Here is a 20,329-nt window from a genome sequence, read left to right as displayed (position 1 = left end):
GCACAGTATGATAACATAAAATACAAATACAAATATCTGCAGATAACCAGTAAATTGGGGTTAATGGATAACAGAGAAGAATTTATAACCTAATCATAATTCTTTGAAAGTTGGACAGAATTTTTAGATCTTTGAACGGCTAGCTTAGTAAAAGGAAGACATTCAATAAAATATAAAACAAAAACAAAATAAGTAGTCACCTTAATCTCATGCAAAATTGGAACAGCATTGTGAACATGTTGTTGGACATAGAAAAGTCCCACTGAGGGTTCATTTGCCACCTGCTTTATCATCTCGGATATATTCTCATGCACTGCATGGCCATTCAACAACAAATAAAATTATCTCCTCAAACAAATGTAAAATAAGCATTCAGAAAAAATGCTTAACCATGGTTTTGGAGTGACTTGCCTTCTTCAAATCCTTCAATGACCAAACAATGGTGCATTTTTATTGTAGTCACCTAAAGTGGCACTGTTGATCAGTTAGATTTTATAATAAATTCAACCACCTTAATTCACACAAAGAAACTAATTGATGGAAACAAAGAAAGAAGGAAACTGAAAAGCAATCCCAGTGTAGAGATTATGCAGTTGAATCTTATTAGGTGTTAAAAAATAATGTGGTGTAAATTGAAAAGTACAAGTGTTAAAAAATGACGGAGTACAAATTGAAAGGGGAAGGGTTAAAAAATGGAGTGTGAATTATTGAGAAATCTAGGGGCAGCAACATTAGGTGATTTCTCTTACTTGATAAGTGTTTCTGATGTATTTTTACTTTTACTTAGCTTCTTCTTGCTTTTGTTATTACTAATGTTTTCTTCATCAAACAGCTACCAAACCATAAAGAACAATGAGACAAAGGACACAAGATATAGGCGATCAGCCAAGGCCAAAACCTCTCCAAACTTTAGAGGAAAACCCACAATAATTCTTCTTCTTATAGAATCTTCAATTGACAAATTCCAATCCCCAGACCATTGACCAACAACCCCTCCAAGATCAAGTCAAAGGTTCTTCTTGATGCACTTCTCGTCTTTAAGTCAACACTGGTCAGCCTTGACCCACTGCTTTAGATTTCAGCCCTAACTCAAAAATTTCGACTTGCTGTTGCAGACCTGCAATTTCAGTTTCTTCTGCAGAAACCCTAGGTCACACGTGTGACCTAAAGATGAACAAATTCTCCTCCTTTTTCCTTCACTGGGAAATAGGCTTCTTTTGCAACAATTCAGCTTACATTCCCAAACTTCTTTGACCCTTGATACTCCTTGATCTGACTAATTTTGTCCTTTTGCAGCTGAAAGTGTGCCCTAGCTACAGTCCGCACGTGAGAGAGATGACCTAGAACAGACCCAAACACTTCTGCTTTCTTCCTTCTTATGTTTCTCCTTTCTTTGCTAGGGTATGAGACTTCTTTTTGTCTCTTGATCAAACTTTTGTAATGCTTGAATTAGTGTCCTTGAGAGAGGTAGAGTCCTCCTTTATATACGCTTTGCAGGGCTCCAAAATGGGCCGCTTTGCAGGTACTTGGACATTCTCAATCTGAGTAATTCTCATAAGAAGAGTTGGATTGGTAACCCATCTATATAGCATCATATCAACCAGCATTGTCACATAGCAAGGCCTTGACTAACAGCTCTGTCTTTCCACAAGATCAGAGCACAATGTTGTCGAGACCAATGATTTATAGACACCTTCATCATTGTCTCTCAAGGAACATACCCTACCCGGGTGTTCAAGGGGTATGTCCTCCCAAGACTATTCTTATCTTGGATTCCCAGTCCTCAAAGAATATTGGTCCTCTACGACTACTCTTACCTTGAATGCCCTACCACATCCTCAAAGAGTATCAGATGCCAGATGTTTGCCCAATCCTCCATTCTTTCTTCCAAAGTGAAGACAAGAATGATGTGTCTATCTCTCCCTCTCAACTAAGGAGGATATACCCATTCCTATGAAGGAATGTACCCATTCCCATAAAAGGAATGTACCCAAGCTCCCTCTCAACCAGGGACTTGTCCAAGCTCCCTCTTAGCTTAGGGACTTGCTTCCAAGTTTCCTTTTAATCAAAAACTTTCTTCCAAGCTCCCTCTTAACTAGGGACCTATTTGCAGCAGCAACGCTTTTCTTCATTGGTGGAGATCATGGGACCTTCAACTGCTTGTAGCGCTCCTTCATTCGATGTCATGAATTTCATCTTTGGGACTTCTTCATAGGGCATCGGCGATCCATCACTTTCCTTCTCGAATCAAGGCAGTCATATCATCCTTCCTTTCATCGGTAAGTGATCCATTAGATCAAATCTGGCTTTTCTTCATACAACTACCTTTTCCATATCATGTTTCCTTCAGGATCTTCCATCCGACCACATGATAACTAGTTGTGGGTGAGTTCCACAACTCTCTTTTGGTAGCCTTGTATCAACTCGTCCAGATATTGTTCAAATATAAAAAATGAACACCAAATAAAAAATTACCTTTTGTGATCGCCCTTCATCGTGACATCTGGTTGTTGTAAAATCAACATCTTGCATACATATTGACACATCTCCAAGATATTCATTGTCAAGGGTATTCTTGCTTTATCAAGGGTCTTAATACCTTTCCCATGGAGACTCGTGGTCACTTCTTTTATCGGATGTTGCATTCCTCTATATGATCATAGTTGCATCTTTCATGATCTCTTCTTCCTTTCTTCACATATTGCTCCCCAGGAACTTCTTATCCATAGTTCCTACATTTTTGTCAACCACCTCATATTCCATATGGGGGCATATTATGTTGATTTCATCTAGGCAATATGTGACTCATGCCCTCATGCATTCTTCCAACAAAAGAGATCCCTTTCCTTTGATTATACTCATGAGGTAGTGTATTTATCCCTGTTCTCTGCAACTATATGATGACATGACCTATCTTATCAAACATATGCACACATACCTCTTTTTCTTCTTTTGGTCATCTAGGCTTCCTTCAACAGCTTCTTTTCCTTGATTGAAGATTCTTCAAACACCTTGATATGTTTCATTCCTTTGTCATCATACCATCATTCCTTTAAACAATGAATTCCATCCAAGGTGGAATTCTCAGTGAGACACTTGCTTCCTTCAAGAGATGAACCTTCTAATCAAGATTCCAATGCAAGATCTTAATTATCCTCATTCAGCAAATGCTCCTTTCCAATGATGTATGATGAGTTTTATACTAGATGACTTTCTTCTACCCATAAGTACTATTTATGCTACAAATGAGGTTATCAAGAGCTACTTCTAATGATGACTGCAATAGACTTTTTACTTCAATTATCTTTCAAGCTTCCTATGGGCCCTTGCTCCAATCATATGCTATTATGATGCCATTCTTAATGTGATGCAGCCTATCATACTCTATTGACTGTAATTCTTTAACCATGGCAGAGATTTTTCATCTTCTATTTCTCCTTGCTATCTATAGTTCTATAACTATATCATGAATATTGTCTGAGGATCTTAAGAGTCCGTATAGTTCCCTTTTTCCATCATGTTTCTCAAAGGATCAGCCCATCTTTACTTCTTGTACCTTCAATATAACTTAACAAGTGCCCCAAGCAAAGAATACAATACTAAAACATGACATCAAGTTATTTATCTAGGGTTTCTTTGCAATCCTAGGGTTTCTTAAGATCAAACCATAGATTATATTATGTTACAATAGGGTTTATCCCATGCCCTAGAATCCTAACAAACCCTAGAGGTCATAATTTCAACCCTGCAGCTTTTTATGATGGACCCTTAACAATAATAAAAGTATCATACATACCTCCTGGATACCTACTTGTGATGCCATAGTTCCTTTACAAAGGTATCTTTTGTTGTCCTTTTGCTATCTTTCAGACTTTCTTTTACAGCTCTCTTAATGGGCCCTGCTTCTCCACGAGTTCCTTTAAGACATAGAATGATTGTAGCTCCTTTCTGCTACCTTGTTGGCTACAGGTCTTCAATGCAACAGAACTTCATAATTAGGGATTCTTTTCGTTGCACTTATTTTTTGCCTGTAGATTCTTGTTTTTACTACCTTTTAGAATGTATAAAATGATTGTCAAGGAACTTCATTGGAAAGTTAGCCTTCTCAAATGATTGATTGTTCTACAAAGAACAAGTATATTTGATTTGAAGATGATTGCACCCTCAGTGCCATAGATGATTGATTCATCCCAAACTCGGTGCTTTGCAAACTGTGATATGAATTATCTTCATGAAGTTCTCGGTCTTCTTGAGGAGTTTGATTCCTTTCTGAAGATATCTAGAAATTAGGTCATGTGATCGCTACAAATAATCTGGTGATGAAAATAGTCTTCTTCTTCAAGGCACAGAGATTTGATCTTCTTGTCACAGGATTCGGACTGCTTTGAATATTTGAATTAGGCCTTTGGCATCTTGAAACAGTGATATAGTATCTTAAAAAGTCAGTCCATTATGCACACAGTTCGGAACTCTGCTTACTTGGAGGACTGATATTATAGCCAGAATTTTGCTTAACTTTGGAATGAGTTTCAATGTCTTGAGAGAGATATAGTCTTCTGAGATTTCTTTGCTTTCAGACTTGAGAATTTCCGAACTTGGTCAAGCCTTCTTCTTAAATTCTAAGTATTCCTTCTTTGAGTTGAAAATTGAGCGAGGTTCCCATGAATGCTTCAAGTGTAGAAACTAGGGTTTTTGAGATTTTCTTTTATTGACTTACTTCAAGATAATGATGTAATCCATGTCCTCGAAGTGCCTTGGAGATGAGAGGATCTTCTTGACGATTGATGCCCTTGATAATCTTCTAGAACTTTGGTCCTTGAGTGTCCTTTATTGAGCTGCCCTTCCTTGACTTGCCACCTTAGCTCCGATACTATTTTGAGAAATCTAGGGGCAGCAACATTAGGTGATTTCTCTTACTTAATAATTGTTTGTGATGTAATTTTAGTTTTACTTAGTTAGCTTCTTCTTGCTTTTGTTATTATGAGTGTTTTCTTCATCAAACAGCTACCAAACCATAAAGAACAATGAGACAAAGGACAAAAGATATAGGTATTCAGCCAGGGCCAAAACCTCTCCAAACTTGAGAGGAAAACCCACGAGAATTCTTCTTCTTATAAAATCTTCAATTGATGAATTCCAATACCTAGACCCTTGACCAACAACCCCTCCAAGATCAAGTCAAAGCTTCTTCTTGATGCACTTCTCGTCTTGATCCACTGCTTCAGATTTCGGCCATAACTCAAAAATTTTGGCTTGCTGTTGCAGACCTGCAATTTCAGTTTCTTCTGCAGAAACCTTAGGTTTGACCTAAGGATGGACAAATTCTCCTCCTTTCTCCTTCGCTGGGAAATAGGCTTCTTTTGCAACAATTCGGCTTACATTCCCAAACTTCTTTGACCCTTGATACTCCTTGATCTGACTGTAATTTCGTCCTTTTGCAGCTGAAAGTGTGCCCTAGTTACAGTCTGCATGTGAGAGATGACCCAAAAAAAACCCAAAGACTTTTGCTTTCTTCCTTCTTATGTTTCTCCTTTCTTCGCTAGGGTATGAAGCTTCTTTTTGTCTCTTCATCAAACTTCTGTAATGCTTGAATTAGTGTCCTTGAGAGAAGCCGAGTCCTCCTTTATATAGGCTTTGCTGGGCTCCAAAATAGGCCAACTTCACTAGCAGGCCAACTTGACTTGTAGCTTGCATACTTGATCCTGGAGGGGTTTTCTTGATAACTTTTGGACAAAAATATTTTTCTTTACAATATGTAACTTGCCCAAACGGGTCTCTCATACATGACAATGACTCTAATGACTTGATGGCTCAATGACAAACCCTAAGAGCTCACAATGGGAGCTTGACCTAAAACTAAATCTTCTTGAGCAAGAAGCCCATGCCTCAAGATCAATAATAAATTTATTTTTTCTCATTACATCAAATACATAAAAGCATGATTACACAAAGACCGGACCTAGTTACATATTTCAACATGAATTGTAAAGTGGGATGTGAGAACAATTGGCTGGCTCGTGTTCACTGACCTTAAATTTCTTACATGCATATAAAGTTCTGGAAGATGACTTTGGATTGACTATTGTTATTGGCACCAAGATGTTTTGAGAAAGGTTGTTGAGATGGGAACAAGAGCAGAAGCAGGAAGCAGAAAATGAGAGTGGAAGTGGGAGTGAGAGCAGGAAACACCTATTTTCAAAAGCTTCCGGAAGTGGAATGTTTAAACAGCATATTTTATACAAGTATCTATTTGAATATTATTTTGATGGATATGTGTTAAAAAAACTATGCAAAATTTCAAATTAGTTGCAGAAAACATGAAAACATAGAGTTAACAATTGATTAATGATGATCAATAAAGCATCAACTATTTAATACACATAATATCAATCATCTAGCAGTTATAACATATAACATTGTCATCAAATGATCAACTATACTGTCAACCTTCAAGTTTCAACATACGACATTTGTCATGAAGAAACTGTAACAGGTAACATCAATCACAAAACCAAAGAGAGCATCATATTCATTACCAAACAGTTGTAATATGCAGTCAACAGTTCAAACTTCAAAGGTAGGTACAAACTTCAAAATTCAAAGTTTAAAATAATGTTTACAAAATAGGCCATAATTGTTAACTCTGAATTTACCCTTGGTAAATTCAAGTGGTACCTTCATTATTGTTCATGAGCACATTCGAGATCAGAGTGGACTTCTCCTTGGTCCAACTTGATTGTCAGGAATTGACAGTTTGTGGACACATTCTCCATGGGTTCTATGGCTGCACACTCAAGTGGTTAGATTTCAGCTTCCAGGATTTCAGTTACATTAAAGAGATCAATGTGTCCACAGGGAGCTAGTGTGGATCATGGTATTTAGCAGGTTTCGAATTCATGCTTCCAGAAGTTGCATGCAGGGTTTGATGCAATATCCATCTTCCTTATTTCCATGAGTGAATTGAGAGCATTTTCAGAGACATGCATGATGTTTTGAGAGACTTACTTTTAGAAGGTGAAGTTAGGGAGCTCAGATGGGAAAATAGTCAACATATTCTTGTTCTTTGGCACAATGAGTCAAATCAGCTTGTTTTCAAGCAAAATGCACGGTGGTGCTACTTTTAGCAGCATCTATTTTTAGACATGCTATTTGTTATCCGCTAAGTTGTACCTAGCAGAATTGAAGACCCCATGGCCTAACGGACGGACTAGGCACCTATCAAAATTTTGAAGACCAGGTCACCAGAAGTCCAGCAGGGCAAATTTTGCCCCTTCTTCTCTCTCCTTTGTTATAAACAAAGTTCATAAACTCAGGAGAATACTCAGAAGATCTGAAATATATAAATATCCATGCAGGTGCCCCTTCATGAACAGCCATGTCCTTAGAGACATGCCTCTTCATAACTAATTATTATTGAATTTAAAATTAATCATTATTACTAATTATTATTATTTATATTAATTTTATATATTTTATTCATAATAGAGAGTTGGTGCTGGTTACACTTGGAGGCCTCCTTATGTATTGGGAAACATTCATCACAACCATTAGCAACAATGACAAGCTCCCCACATTTGATGAGCTCTTAGGCAAGTGCACTCAAGAGGAGTCCAAGATGATCTCTAGAGGAAGAATTCAAAAGCATGAAGAAGGAGAACCTACTACATTTTCTGCCCAAGCCAAGAAGAAGAAAGAGAAAGGAAGGCCCTCAAATTGGAAGTCAAGAAAGCCAGGTCAAGGATTCAAGAACGACAATCAAGGATTCAAGAACAACAATAGAGGATTCAAGAAGGATATGTCCAAGATGCAATGCTACAATTGCCACAAGCATAATCACTATGTTCGAGATTGTCCGGATGGAAGAAGCGCTCCAAGGAACAACTTTGATCATAGAAGGAAGAAAGGAGGAACCCCTGCCCGTGAAGAGACCCGTCCAACTCCCAAGAGATCAAGGAATTCAAGGTATGATAATAATGCAGTTGAAACTCAATCTGAATACTTTCTTATTTCTGCGATTTCTAGTTCCTCTCCTTTGGATTCTTTTGATAGCTGGTTAGTAGATAGTGGGGCCTCTAGACACTTCACTAGTTATCATAAAGTCCTCTCAAACCTATTTGAGAGGGAGTCCAATTTGAAGATTATTCTTGGAGATAATGCTACATATCCTATAAAGAGAACTAGTTTTGTTTCTTTTCATTTGGATTTTGATCAAACTATACATCTACAAGAGGTTTTAAATGTGTCGGGATTGAAGAAGAATCCTGTATATATATCTACCCTAGAGGACAAAGGATTCAAAGTTGCTTTCATAGATGGAAAGATTCGTGCTTGGCCAAGAGGGTCTAGCTTAAGGATGTCTTCGCTTGGGGGTCTAGAATTGAAGGCCTTTACAAAGTCAATGGAAGACCAATCCAAGCATTGGTCCATGAGAGTAATCATCAATGTGAGTTGTGGCATCGAAGATTCACCTACCTTCACTATAGAGCTTCACCTAATGTGAGAAATATGGTTTTTGGGATGCCTAAAATATGACTAGATCATGATGGAGTTTGTTAGGGATGTGCCAATGGAAAACATGTGAAGGGACCATTCCCTTCCAGTAGGAGTGGGATAAATGGAATACTTCAACTTATACATTCTGACCTTTGTGGACCCATGCCTGTGACCTCTCTTGGTTGCTATTTGCTATATAATCTTTGTGGATGAATTTTCCCGCAAGACACGAATTTTCTTCTTTAAGAACAAGGACCAAGCATTTAACATGTTCGGGGACTTCAAGGTGTTGGTCGAAAATCAAACCGGAAAGAAGATCAAAATTTGGAGGACTGACAATGGATGAGAATTCATTTCAAATGAATTCATTGACTTTTGCAAGGAAGCTGGAATTAAGAAGGAGATTATCATACCTTATAATCCTAAACAAAATGGTGTAGTTGAAAGGAAGAACAGGATTGTCATGGAAGTAGCCAAAGCTATGTTGCATGACCAAAAGCTACCAATGTTTCTATGGGCAGAAGCTACTAAGACTATTGTCTACATTCAAAATAGAACTCCTCACCAAGTCTTAGGTGACAAGACTCCCGAAGAAGCCTTCACAGGTATGAAGCCCGAGGTTGGACACTTGAGGCTCTTTGGCTACCCCATTTACTCTCATGTGCCGAAGGAGAAGAGGACCAAGCTAGAAGCTTCGAGAAAGAAAGGTACTTTTGTTGGACATTGTGAAAATTCTAAGGCTATATGTATCTGTTCAAAGGAACATAGAGTTTAGTAGGGATGTGACATTTGATGACAATGTTGCTCTTGGGTAAGCAAGGGACACTCCTCCCCCTACTAATGTTGAAAGAAAGGATGATGCCATGGATGTGCAAGAAGAGCCTATGCCTGAACCCAAGCCTAATCTTGACGATGATCTTGTTACCCACCACCAATGGGTGACTCCATAGGAGAAATTTTCTCCTAGATTTGTCTTCAACCGGCAACCAACAACCCCTTGCTAGACACCTGATAACTTTGATGTGCCACTTTTCTCTGCCACCTGAGTCAGCCAATGTGTACCCTAGTTCATCTGTCATGATCGTATGTTTGAAGGTGGGCCATCCAATCCCAAAGGTATATTTTTCATTATGTAATTGGGTGTTTATGCTTGTTTTTCTTAGGCACACCTGGGAATGGATTACTGGGAGACTTGGAAGAAGGAAGGGCTTTGACTATACTCTTGTTCCCTTACCTTAACTGGGGGGTTAATCCTGAACCCTAGTCCCGTGGGATCTACTTTATTGGCTATTAGCTCTAGGAATGGCACTACATGAGAAACCTTGATTTTGGTTGTGTGGTCCCGTTTCCCAATACCATATATCTCGCTCCCCTCCAATCATTACAAGCCCTTTTCACATTCTCCATATCTTGGTCTACATTTGTCCATTGGGTCCAGAAGGTGTTAACGTCCTCTTCCCCTTGCCCACACCTTGGGTCAAGCGTGGAATGATGCCCAAGAGGTTGATGTACCTAAAAAACAAAAAGATAAAAGCGTAATATGTATTATGGCCACATACAACAGGAAAAGTACCATAAAACGCAAAGATGGTCCGGACAATAAAATTTAACACGTGGGCAAAAGCCAAACTTGAGCTCTACCCCTTATCATTATGGCCATCACCTTGGCTCATAGGGCCCCTATGAGTACGCCCTACATCATTAAGGAACCTATCAATGTCCCAACCCCTGGTGGGCGATGAACTGCCCCACCTTAATCACTGTTATATCTTACACATCATGCTCTCATCCCCTAAGCCCGAGGAATAAAATAAAGAAAAATCAATAAAAGGCAGAAGGCATATGAAGAAGGGTGGAAAAACAAAGGATGAGGTAACTCATGTACAACGATTGCTCCCTCCCACATTCATACACCCAAGGTTATGGCACAAATGGCACCCATGGATCCTTTGGATCCCCCTCCATGTGATCCTCCCTCTAATAGAAAGAGACCATTATGGCTTTGTGACACTTTACAGGACGCTGAGAAACATGCTACCACGAGAGGACCTTTAGAGAAAGTAAGAAGCCATGTCGATACCAGGGATACGTTGTAGCTATGAGCAACATTATACAGGTTGAACCATGCACGTTTGAAGAAATTGTGAAAGGACAAGTTTGGAAAAATGTTATGGCTGAAGAATATGAGTCCATCGTGAAGAACAATGTATGGGAAGTGGTTCTGAGCCCGGAAGGTAAATCTATTGTGACTTCAAAGTGGATTTACAAAATTAAGCATGGTGTTGATGGAAGTATTGAAAAGTAGAAGACGAGGTTCGTAGTTATAAGTTTCTCCCAAAAAGAGGGAGAGGACTACGATGAGATTTTTTCACCAGTTGCCCAGGCCCCAATATACTACCATCCGATGTATCATTGCTCTTGTTGCTAGCCAAGGATAGACACTTCATCAGATGGATGTGAAGATTGCCTTTCTTCATGGAATTCTCAAGGAAGAGGTATACTTGTAGCAACCACAGGGCTTTGAGGAGCATGACAAGAAGACGTGTGTATTGAAGAAAGCTCTTTATGGATTGAAGCAAGCCCCCAGGGTTTGGTATGTCCACATTGATAGCTATCTAATGAAGCTTGGATTTACTAGAAACAATGTTGATCCAAACCTTTACTACAAAATTGACCAAGGTATGCCTTTGATTCTGGTACTATATGTTGATGATTTATTCTTGACAGGTGGAGAACCAATTATTCTCTAGTGTAAGAGGGAGTTGGCCTCTGAGTTTAAGACGAAAGACCTTGGTTTGATGCACTACTTCCTGGGACTAGAGTTGTGGCAAAGACCTGATGAGATTTTCCTTTCTCAAGGAAAATATGTTGTCAAGTTGTTTGAAAGATTTCAAAAGGTGGAATGTAAGTCCATGGCCACACCAATGGAAATGAATTTCAAGAAGTTATATGGTGAAGCTGCAGGACCTAACTTGGCAAATCCTTCTGAGTACCGACAGCTAATAGGGTCATTGATGTTCTTAGTGACCACGAGACCAGACATGTTTTGTTGTCTACACCTTGAGTCAATTTATGGTGGAGCCATTACAAGCACATTGGGTTGTTGATAAACATGTACTGAGATACCCACATGGGACTATTAATCATGGACTGAAATACACTTTCGGAGACTTGAGACTTCATGAATACACCGATGTTGATTGGGTTGGAAATGTTGTTGACAGAAAGAGCACATCTGGGTGTTGCTTTAGCTTGGGGTCCACCATGATATCTTGGATGAGCAAGAAGCAGAATTTTATTGCCCTTAGTACAACTGAGGCTTGAATACATTGTTGCTAGCACAGCTAGCTGTGAGGCATTGGGCTGAGAAAGCTCTTTGGGAATTGTTTGAGCAGGTATTGGACACGATGTGATATATTGTGATAATAAGAGTGGGATTCGACTTTCAGATAATTTTGTGTTACACAACAGTTCCAAGCACATTGAGATTAAATATCACTATATCCGGGATATGGTGCAGAGCAGAGCAGTAAGGCTCCATCACATTTCGACTGCTAAGCAAATAGTTGACATTCTTACCAAGCCTTTGCCAAAAGGGAAGTTCTTGGTCTTCAAAGAGCAGTTTGGGCTGGTGGATGTGACCCTTCTGAGAAGGGGTCACGGTTGATCAAGAACATTGAGCTCTAGGAGCTCTTGGGGGCCGTGGGGTACTCCTTGGAATTATAGAGTTAGAGGATCCTTATCATTTTGATAAGTTGATCTCCAATAGTCAAGTCTAGACCTTGACGAAGTACATACCCCAACATGCATCCTACCCACAAGACAAGCTTGTTGGATTGCTACTCATCTAGCCAATGAGTGAGGAGAGTTAGGTTTGGAGGATCCTTACCTATGGTAGACGCGTCTGGTAGATTGATCTCCCTAAGTCCGAGATGCATGGTGTTCAACCACTTGATCACTAAGAATTAATGTTGGATATGACATAGGGTTTGGAGGATCTTTACCACTTGTGGTAAATCAATCTCCCCTATGGTCGATGAGGATTAGTCGGTGGACATAGGGTTTGGAGGATATTACCAAGGAGCGGTAAATCGATCTCCCCTATTGTCATTGGTATAGGGTTTGGAGGATATTACCAAGGAGCGGTAAATAGATCTCCCCTATTGTCATTGATATAGGGTTTGGAGGATTTGTACCCTAGTGGTAAATTGATCTCCCCTATGATGATTCTTCTTCTTTAGATTGAGACATCATTATGATGAGCCGAGATGAGAAGAGATGAGATGAGATGTGATGCAGGGACAATGAGACATGTACATCCAAGATGAGACTTATGTTGTAGATGGAAATTCCTCCCTCGCTAAGAGGGAGTGTTGAAAATTGGCAGTTGAGAGAGCAATTTCCCAATTGGGGAAGCCCAACAAACCCTAAAGAGACCCCTCCTCCACTAGGAAAAAATCAAATTTGCACATGGAAAAATATTATTTTTACGTTGGTCCAACTCAAAATGAAAAGTACAAGTCGGCCTAGAGAGAGCAATTGACCCTCCATCACATATAGATTGACTATCGTTGACTTCACTTGGAGGCATCACACATCTCTTCTTCGTCATTTGGTTAGTACACTTCTGAAAATTGCAGGTTGACTTCACATGTGTGAAAGGAGGACTTTTGTTTGACTATCATTGACTTTTTGTTTTGGGCATATTTGACCAACTTTGACTTCGCTTGATTTGGACTTCATTTGACCGAATTATGATCTGTTTTGGAAGGACCCATTGAATGAGGGGTTGACCAAACTCTTCTAGGCACTTTGACCATCTTTGACCACAGGTCTGAAGCTAGAGTTTGACCACAGGTTGACCCTGAAGTTTGATCGAGCTGCTGGCTGATTTGTGGACTATTTTGACTGAGTTTAACTAAGGAAGCAAGGGCAAACTCATTGTTGATCAGACCAAACTTTACTAAGCTATTTTGACCATTGACATTGACTGGTTAGGGTTGTCGTTGACTATTGTTGACTGCACTTTGACAGGACTGAAAATTGCAAGACTAGTACTTTGACTAGATTTGACTTTATGTCTCATCATTGATTAGTTATTGGATTGTTGACTTGGATAGTCCAAGCTTTGACCTTTGACTTGTTGATGGCTTGGACTATGTATCTCTACTGAAAATTCGACCTAATTGAAGAAGAATCTAGTTGGTTTCCCCCTTGTGGGGCTTTTTCCCTGGTCTTTGACCTAAATCTCTGTGTCTCATTGATCTTAGTTGTCTTCCATTGTGCATATTGTTTATTGTTCTATCTACAACTTCTTATTTTTATTGGGTGATTGAAAATAAATTGGAAAAGTGAATGTTGTTGAAAGAAGAAAGTTTTTAAGTGATTGTTACCGCATAGAACATTGTGAAAATTAGCACAACTTTCCCATGTATCCACATCCCATCTTCGGGTTAATTGATATCTGTCACCTATGTCGATTCCTTGGTTTCCTCAACCTTGAGTAGGGGCTTGGAAACTTTGCCACAAGAGGTCGATGCAGCAAAAAGAAAAGAAAATGCAAAACATTGGCAGAAATAAATGAAAGTTCATGGACAAAAGCCTAGCTTGACCTGTAACCCCTCATTAGCCCTCACCCCATTCGTGGGTAATGCACGAGCTATCTAAATAAAAGGAACTTTGAATATCCCAACCCCGATGAGCAAGGAAACGCTTCATCTTTAAGGCATCAATGATGAATTAATGAACGCATGTAGCCGAAGCTATATTGTTTAAAAAAAATATTGATGATTAGAAAGACACACAAGAGGGGTGGTAAAAATAATGCTCAAGGTGGTAACTCAAGTCCCACGATTGTTCCCTCTTCACATCATAATGCTCAAGGATGTTGGAATTTCATAGGTGGTACAAGATTGTAGCATCCTCCATAAAGTAAACCCCATATCATGTCATTAATCACTTACACCTATTGATTAAGGGGTTGTTCTAGGAATTGTTCCTCCCCTTAGGGTTGGAGGCACCTATCAAGGCCTTGTGATAACCCTCCCATATACAATCAAAGTAACTTGTTTACAAATCTTTCGTCCCAAAAAACAATTGAAGGAAAATTCACTTGGAAGTTAGGGGTCATGACAAATTATCTATCCAAAGCCTATACACTTCTTCAAGGCATTATATTGTCTCGCTCTCTTCGTCCTAGACATCTCACCATCATAGGTGATTCACTTACCATTATAAATATGGACACTTATAGCTAGGAACCTAGGCCAAGGATTTAAGAATGGAAGCAATTCTCACTAGAATTCGATCTTTGGTTTGATAATATGGATTGCCAATTTGAACCGTTCCACATCCCAAGAAACAATGACCACTTAATCGATTCCCAAGCCAATTTGGTCATCCAATTAACAAAAAGGAGCAATTTTCATTTAATGAGCAACATGTCGCACAACCTATCCCATAGGAATATTAAACCTCCAAGCGTCACCTCAGAAGTAATCATTGGGGGAATGACAAAGGAGTTAAATCCACACGAAGGAAGTAGAACATCCCTCAAGCATACACCTCTTTTCATTATGTTTTACATATGCGCCACCTTGGGATATAATCACTACAGTCTCATCACATGCAGCAAGGGTGGGATTAATAATTCATAGTCCATGGCTCCCTTGATTGCAACCTGAGCACTCAAGAGAAGGAAGAATTAACAGTAGGGAATTCTATTCCATGGTGTGAAGCAAAACCAATTCCAGTTCTTTCTTTGTTTAACAAGCTCTGATTGACAGAGGCCATGGATTTTAATGAACTAAGGACTCTTACGGGTACCCCACGGGAGGAAAAAAAAATCTCCTACCTTGGACAGCCAACCAACCAGCAGCCCTATACATTGCTCAGTTATGATGAAATGCCACATTTCTCCACCATTTGCACTGGTCACACACCCCTCACCACTCAGCATTGTTCTTGAAAAATGGTGGGTTACCACTTAGCAAGTACTTTAACCATTTTGCAATCAAGTGCTTTTACTTAATGTTTTGGGCATTCTAACATGAATAAAAGGGTGACTTGGATGAACGACCGATCTTGATAGTAAACTTGTTCTCTCACCTTTCTAGGAGGGTTAGTCTTTAGCCCTAGTCCAATTGGACCTCCCCTAAGGCCTTACAATTTTAGGAGGGACACAACTTGGGAAACTTGGGTTGAGCCTCGTGCAAAATGAGGGGTAGCAGAGGGTACTCATAATACATCTAAGGATTATTCTTTTCTCCTGCAGGGTTTTGTTAATCAAAGTTAGTGACAGCAGCATGGTCATCGATGGGCTTTATTTGCAAGTTATGTTCAAAGACCCAAAACCATTTCATACAGGGCTTGTAGTTCAGTCTTCCTGGCCACAGTTGATTCAAAGAGCAGGCTTTCCCTTTTTTGCAAAGGCACACAACAGAGCTGTGTGGAGCCCCCATTCTATGGTGGACAGCACTGAGTGGCTTGGCCCATGGAAGATGATTGTGCTGTTGGTCCCGTGTTCAATTAGTAGAATGATCGAGGGGCCTTAGATGGTACCTTGTAAGATCAGTACGGCCTTGCATGTAATGTTTGGTTGTGCTCTGCACTGATTTTTTGGCTGCTGATGGATTGCATTATGTTGTAGGTGGGTAGGTGGTTCTTTACTCTTGCCGTGGTCTTCCCATCGTGACTACTTTGCGCCAGCCCATCATGGGCCTTTTCGCGAGTTAAGGTTCTCCAGTTTGATTGAATTGTAACCATAGGGATATGTCTTTCTATGCGCACCTTATCGACGTTTTGTCGGAGAAGGTTCCATTTTCTTGGCCAAGCACATGCTGTTCCCTGCATGTTGCAGAAGAGACTGTGATAGCTCACGTTTCGTTGTTGTTGGTTCTCCCGGTCTCTGTTGAGAGAGTATTTGACACTGTTTTTGTGGTTCTACTCAGTTTCGTGCTCTAGTGGGGTCTGTCTCATATTAGATATTCGATTGAGGGCACTGGGTATTGCCCCTGATGGGTGTCCAATTGTGACAGTTTTTTGGTTGTTCATTTATTCGTATTATTCTCATTGTAGTTAAATATTTTGTTCAATAACAATTATGAAACATATTATTCAAAAATAAATTGTGCTGCTTATGGCAGAATCTCTAAAGTAAAGATTCATAACCTAGGCTACGAATACAAATGTCAGCAGATAACCAATTTCTGAACATACTATCAAATGCAACATTGAGCAAAAGCCCTAAAGCGTGAATAACTGCCCTAGAGCTGCAGCCCAAATGCTGTGGCGTATATTTCATTATGGACAAAAATGCAATCAATTGGGGCTATTGACAAAAGGAGAAATACCTGAACCTTGATTTTTGAAAACTTCGAAAGCTTGGCAAATTATAATTGAAGGAAAATTATAAAACAGCAAAGAAATACTATTCTCCTTAACTTTGTACAGAATTTATTATGTTGCTCAACATAAAATAGCCCCACTGATGGTTTTCTGCCAGTTGTGCAATCATCTGTGCTATATTCTCATGCACTGCACTGTATTATCATTAAATGGAAAATCATCATTCCCTGCTGTAAAATAAGAATCCAAGCAGCATATATTGATCTAGGGTTGGAGGCCAATATAGTAATCTAAGGTTTGAGGTGAATTACCTTCTCCAAATCCTGCGATGACGGATCTATGGTTCATCCTTATGATTGTCACATAACTTTCCGACGTTGAATTGTTGAATTGAAAGAAACCGGTCCGTGAAAATGAAAGAGACGAAAACTCATTGTGTATAAACCGCACGGTAGAATCGAGCAAAGAGTTAAAAATGTGCATAAATTGAAGTAGACGCGTTTACAAATAAATGCCTTTCCCTTGTACACGTCAGCCGGCAGACGGTTAAATTTGCTTACGTGGATATAATCTTCACAGGATCTTGCGCTTTCAACCTATGATTGACCGGGAGGAATCTATTATGTCCCTCTCTACTTTCATACATCGTATAATTAGCACTGTCGTGGGTGTCCTTTAGAACATTTTAGATTTAGATTTTTGCTAATTTATTGGAGAACTAGGAGATTAAGTAGATTAGAGGCTAGTTAATCAAAGAGGGGTGGTATCTAAAAATATCATCACAGCATTTTAGCATAGTTCAATATATATGGAAGTGTAACAAATTATAAAATATGTATATACAATATTATGCATTCATGTTATGTAGATGTACTTATTCATGTTATGTGATGGATTTATAAGGCTATTTTATAGATCACCAAAATCTAAATAACTCTTTTTAAGTAAGGGAGTTAAGGTCCACACAAATTGGTCAGGGTAAATAACAAATTTTGTGAATTCTACCTTGCTTGGCACACTAGTTCACTACTTTGGTCTAACTGCATGACTAATAGAATGCTCAGTCAGCCATTTAATAGACCAATCAATGGACTCTCCTAGTTAATTATCTATTGTCAACTCGCCATCTCTAGAAGATCTAGAGGTGTGATGAACCTACTTAGCCCATTATCCCAACAACCACCATCAACACAACGCTTTGGACATTCAAGATGTGAAATTACTTCTATATACCTCCCCAATAATCACAGCATCCTAAAACCCAATCATATGCCAATGTTTATAACTCTAGTAGGGGCTTTGTAAAGATATTAGTAACCTAATCATCTATCTTATAATAAACAAGATTGACAACATTATTTTGTACTAAGCATCTAAAGTAATGAGAATGAAGCTCCATGTGATTTATCTTATTGTGTGCAACAAGAATCTCTACAACATCCATTGCACTTTGATTGTCACAATATACCATATTTTGTATCTTGACTTAGAAATCAAATTCACCCATGAGATGTTGAATCAATATTGCCTTCATGTCAACTTGAGGATCAAACTATGAGTCTAAAACCAAGATGAGAACATAGCTAGATGTAGATTTCCTATGATTGTCATCTCTAGTTGAATTCGAGTTAGTGTAATGAATAATTGGTACTCTTTTGTTGCTAAGTTCTGTGATATAACAAACAATCCCTTTTGTAGCCTTATGGTGACTTTCTTCTCGATATTGCATAAAGAAATAAAACACATTGACGATGAAGAAATATCAAGTTGATTTTTAGTTAAATAGAAAAAACTACTAAGTTGTTGATTATGTGTAACATTGACTTTCAAAAATCACACTCCTAGGTTATTTTCACTCCTAATGGAGAAGGTATAGCACATGGCTTATAGTCTTCCATTATAAACAATTATAGAAGGTTCAACACATGTTTAGGTCAATAAATAAAGATACCATCATCCATTTGTAACATTTGGATGCCCAAAAAGAAATGTAGCAAACCAAGGTTAGTGATCTCAAATGTAGTTACAAATTGTTTCTTTAACCTCAAAATCAAGTCAAAATTGTCTCCAATGATGACCAAGTCATCCACATATAAAGCAATAATTAATGTTTAACCATCAATATGTGATACATAGACATTATGATCAAATTCATAGCATTTGAAACCAAGATTGAGGAAAAAATTACTAGTCTTCTTATACATACCCTAGGGGGGTTGTTTTAAACCATGCAAGGATTTCTTTGGTTGATAGCTACATTGTTGTCCTTCTCAATGTGCTCCATATAAATCTCTTTAATGAGATCATTATATAAAATCACTTTTGACATCCATCTAATGTACCTCCCATCCAAAATGATAATTGTATAAAATAATCAACCGAACAAAGTTCAGCTTGGAAATAGGAGCAAGATTTTAGTCTAGTCAATGCCTTCTTGTTAAGAAAAACCTTTCACTACCAAGTAAGCTTTATGTCTTTCAACAAATCATTTAAAGATAAATTTGGTTTCCTAGACCCATCGATACTTCATCATATTATTTCCTTGTAATCAAGGAACTAAATCCCATGTGTCATTTTTGACAAAGGAATGATACTTAACAACTATAACATTCTCCCATTTAAGTCAACCATGTGCCTTTGCATATGCATTTGGATTGCATACCTGTAGCACCACATGACATTAGAGCAACATTACCAAATTGTTTTTGACTTCTAGTTTTTCTTGAGTCTTTAATATCTCTTGCATCAATGCCATTAGCTTTAATTGTCTTAATTTCCCACTTAAGAAGACAAATCCCTTTTGTTGAAAGAGTATTGTAACAAGATCGCCATTATTGCATTGGATAGGGATTCCAAAACTTGTGGTCAATTATGTTGTGGATGGTCCACTACAAGTCAATTTAAGTAAAGAAGTCAAATGTGTAGTGGATAGTTCTATGAAGTAGTTAGTCGGTCCAAAATTATGTAGAATGTCCAAAGGATCACTATTAAAAGCACTGGAAAAGCAATTCAATAGAGTAATACTTGAGGTCTTCCCATGGAAGACAACATCCATTTTGGAGATAATCACGTCTAACAAGGTTAAACACCCTATAGGCCTTTGACTCTTCAAAGTTTAAGCACATTATGATACAAGCAAGATTCTTCACATCAAGTTATCTTCTTCTATCACATGGGATGTTAGCCCATGCTATGCATCCAAAGGTTCTAAGATGTCCAACTAAGATTTTCTCCTACTCCATTCCTTAACTAGAGTTAGATCCTATACAACTTTAGTTGAAATCAAATTTAACAAATAGTTTGAACAATAGACAATGTCAACCCAAAGCGTAGTTGACAAAGCTCTGGCCTAAAGCAAACAACTTTCCATTTATATCCAACTCTTATTTTTCCTTTTTTTGTGATGTCATTCTACTAAGGTGTGTAAGGTACATATCTCTGCCAAGAAATACCATTTGGTGGCAAGTACCTTTCAAAATTATTGCCCTAG

At 38.6% G+C, this 20,329-nt stretch overlaps 1 long non-coding RNA gene across 1 annotated transcript; it reads right to left on the bottom strand.

Moving 5' to 3' along the window:
* Positions 1-282: 282 nt before the first annotated feature.
* On the bottom strand, positions 283-17,360 carry LOC149234515 (uncharacterized). Its single transcript, XR_016246088.1, has 3 exons — positions 17,151-17,360; positions 412-474; positions 283-313 (listed from the first exon to the last, which is right to left on the bottom strand). It is a non-coding gene; the product is annotated as an uncharacterized LOC149234515 (long non-coding RNA).
* Between the last annotated feature and the right edge of the window lie 2,969 nt (positions 17,361-20,329).

Source organism: Pinus tabuliformis, chromosome 8, assembly GCF_031772625.1.
Source record: "Pinus tabuliformis cultivar Carrire ecotype Pingquan chromosome 8, CPIR1, whole genome shotgun sequence".
In the NCBI taxonomy this organism is placed as follows: domain Eukaryota; kingdom Viridiplantae; phylum Streptophyta; class Pinopsida; order Pinales; family Pinaceae; genus Pinus; species Pinus tabuliformis.
This window is presented reverse-complemented; position numbering and strand designations above follow the sequence as displayed.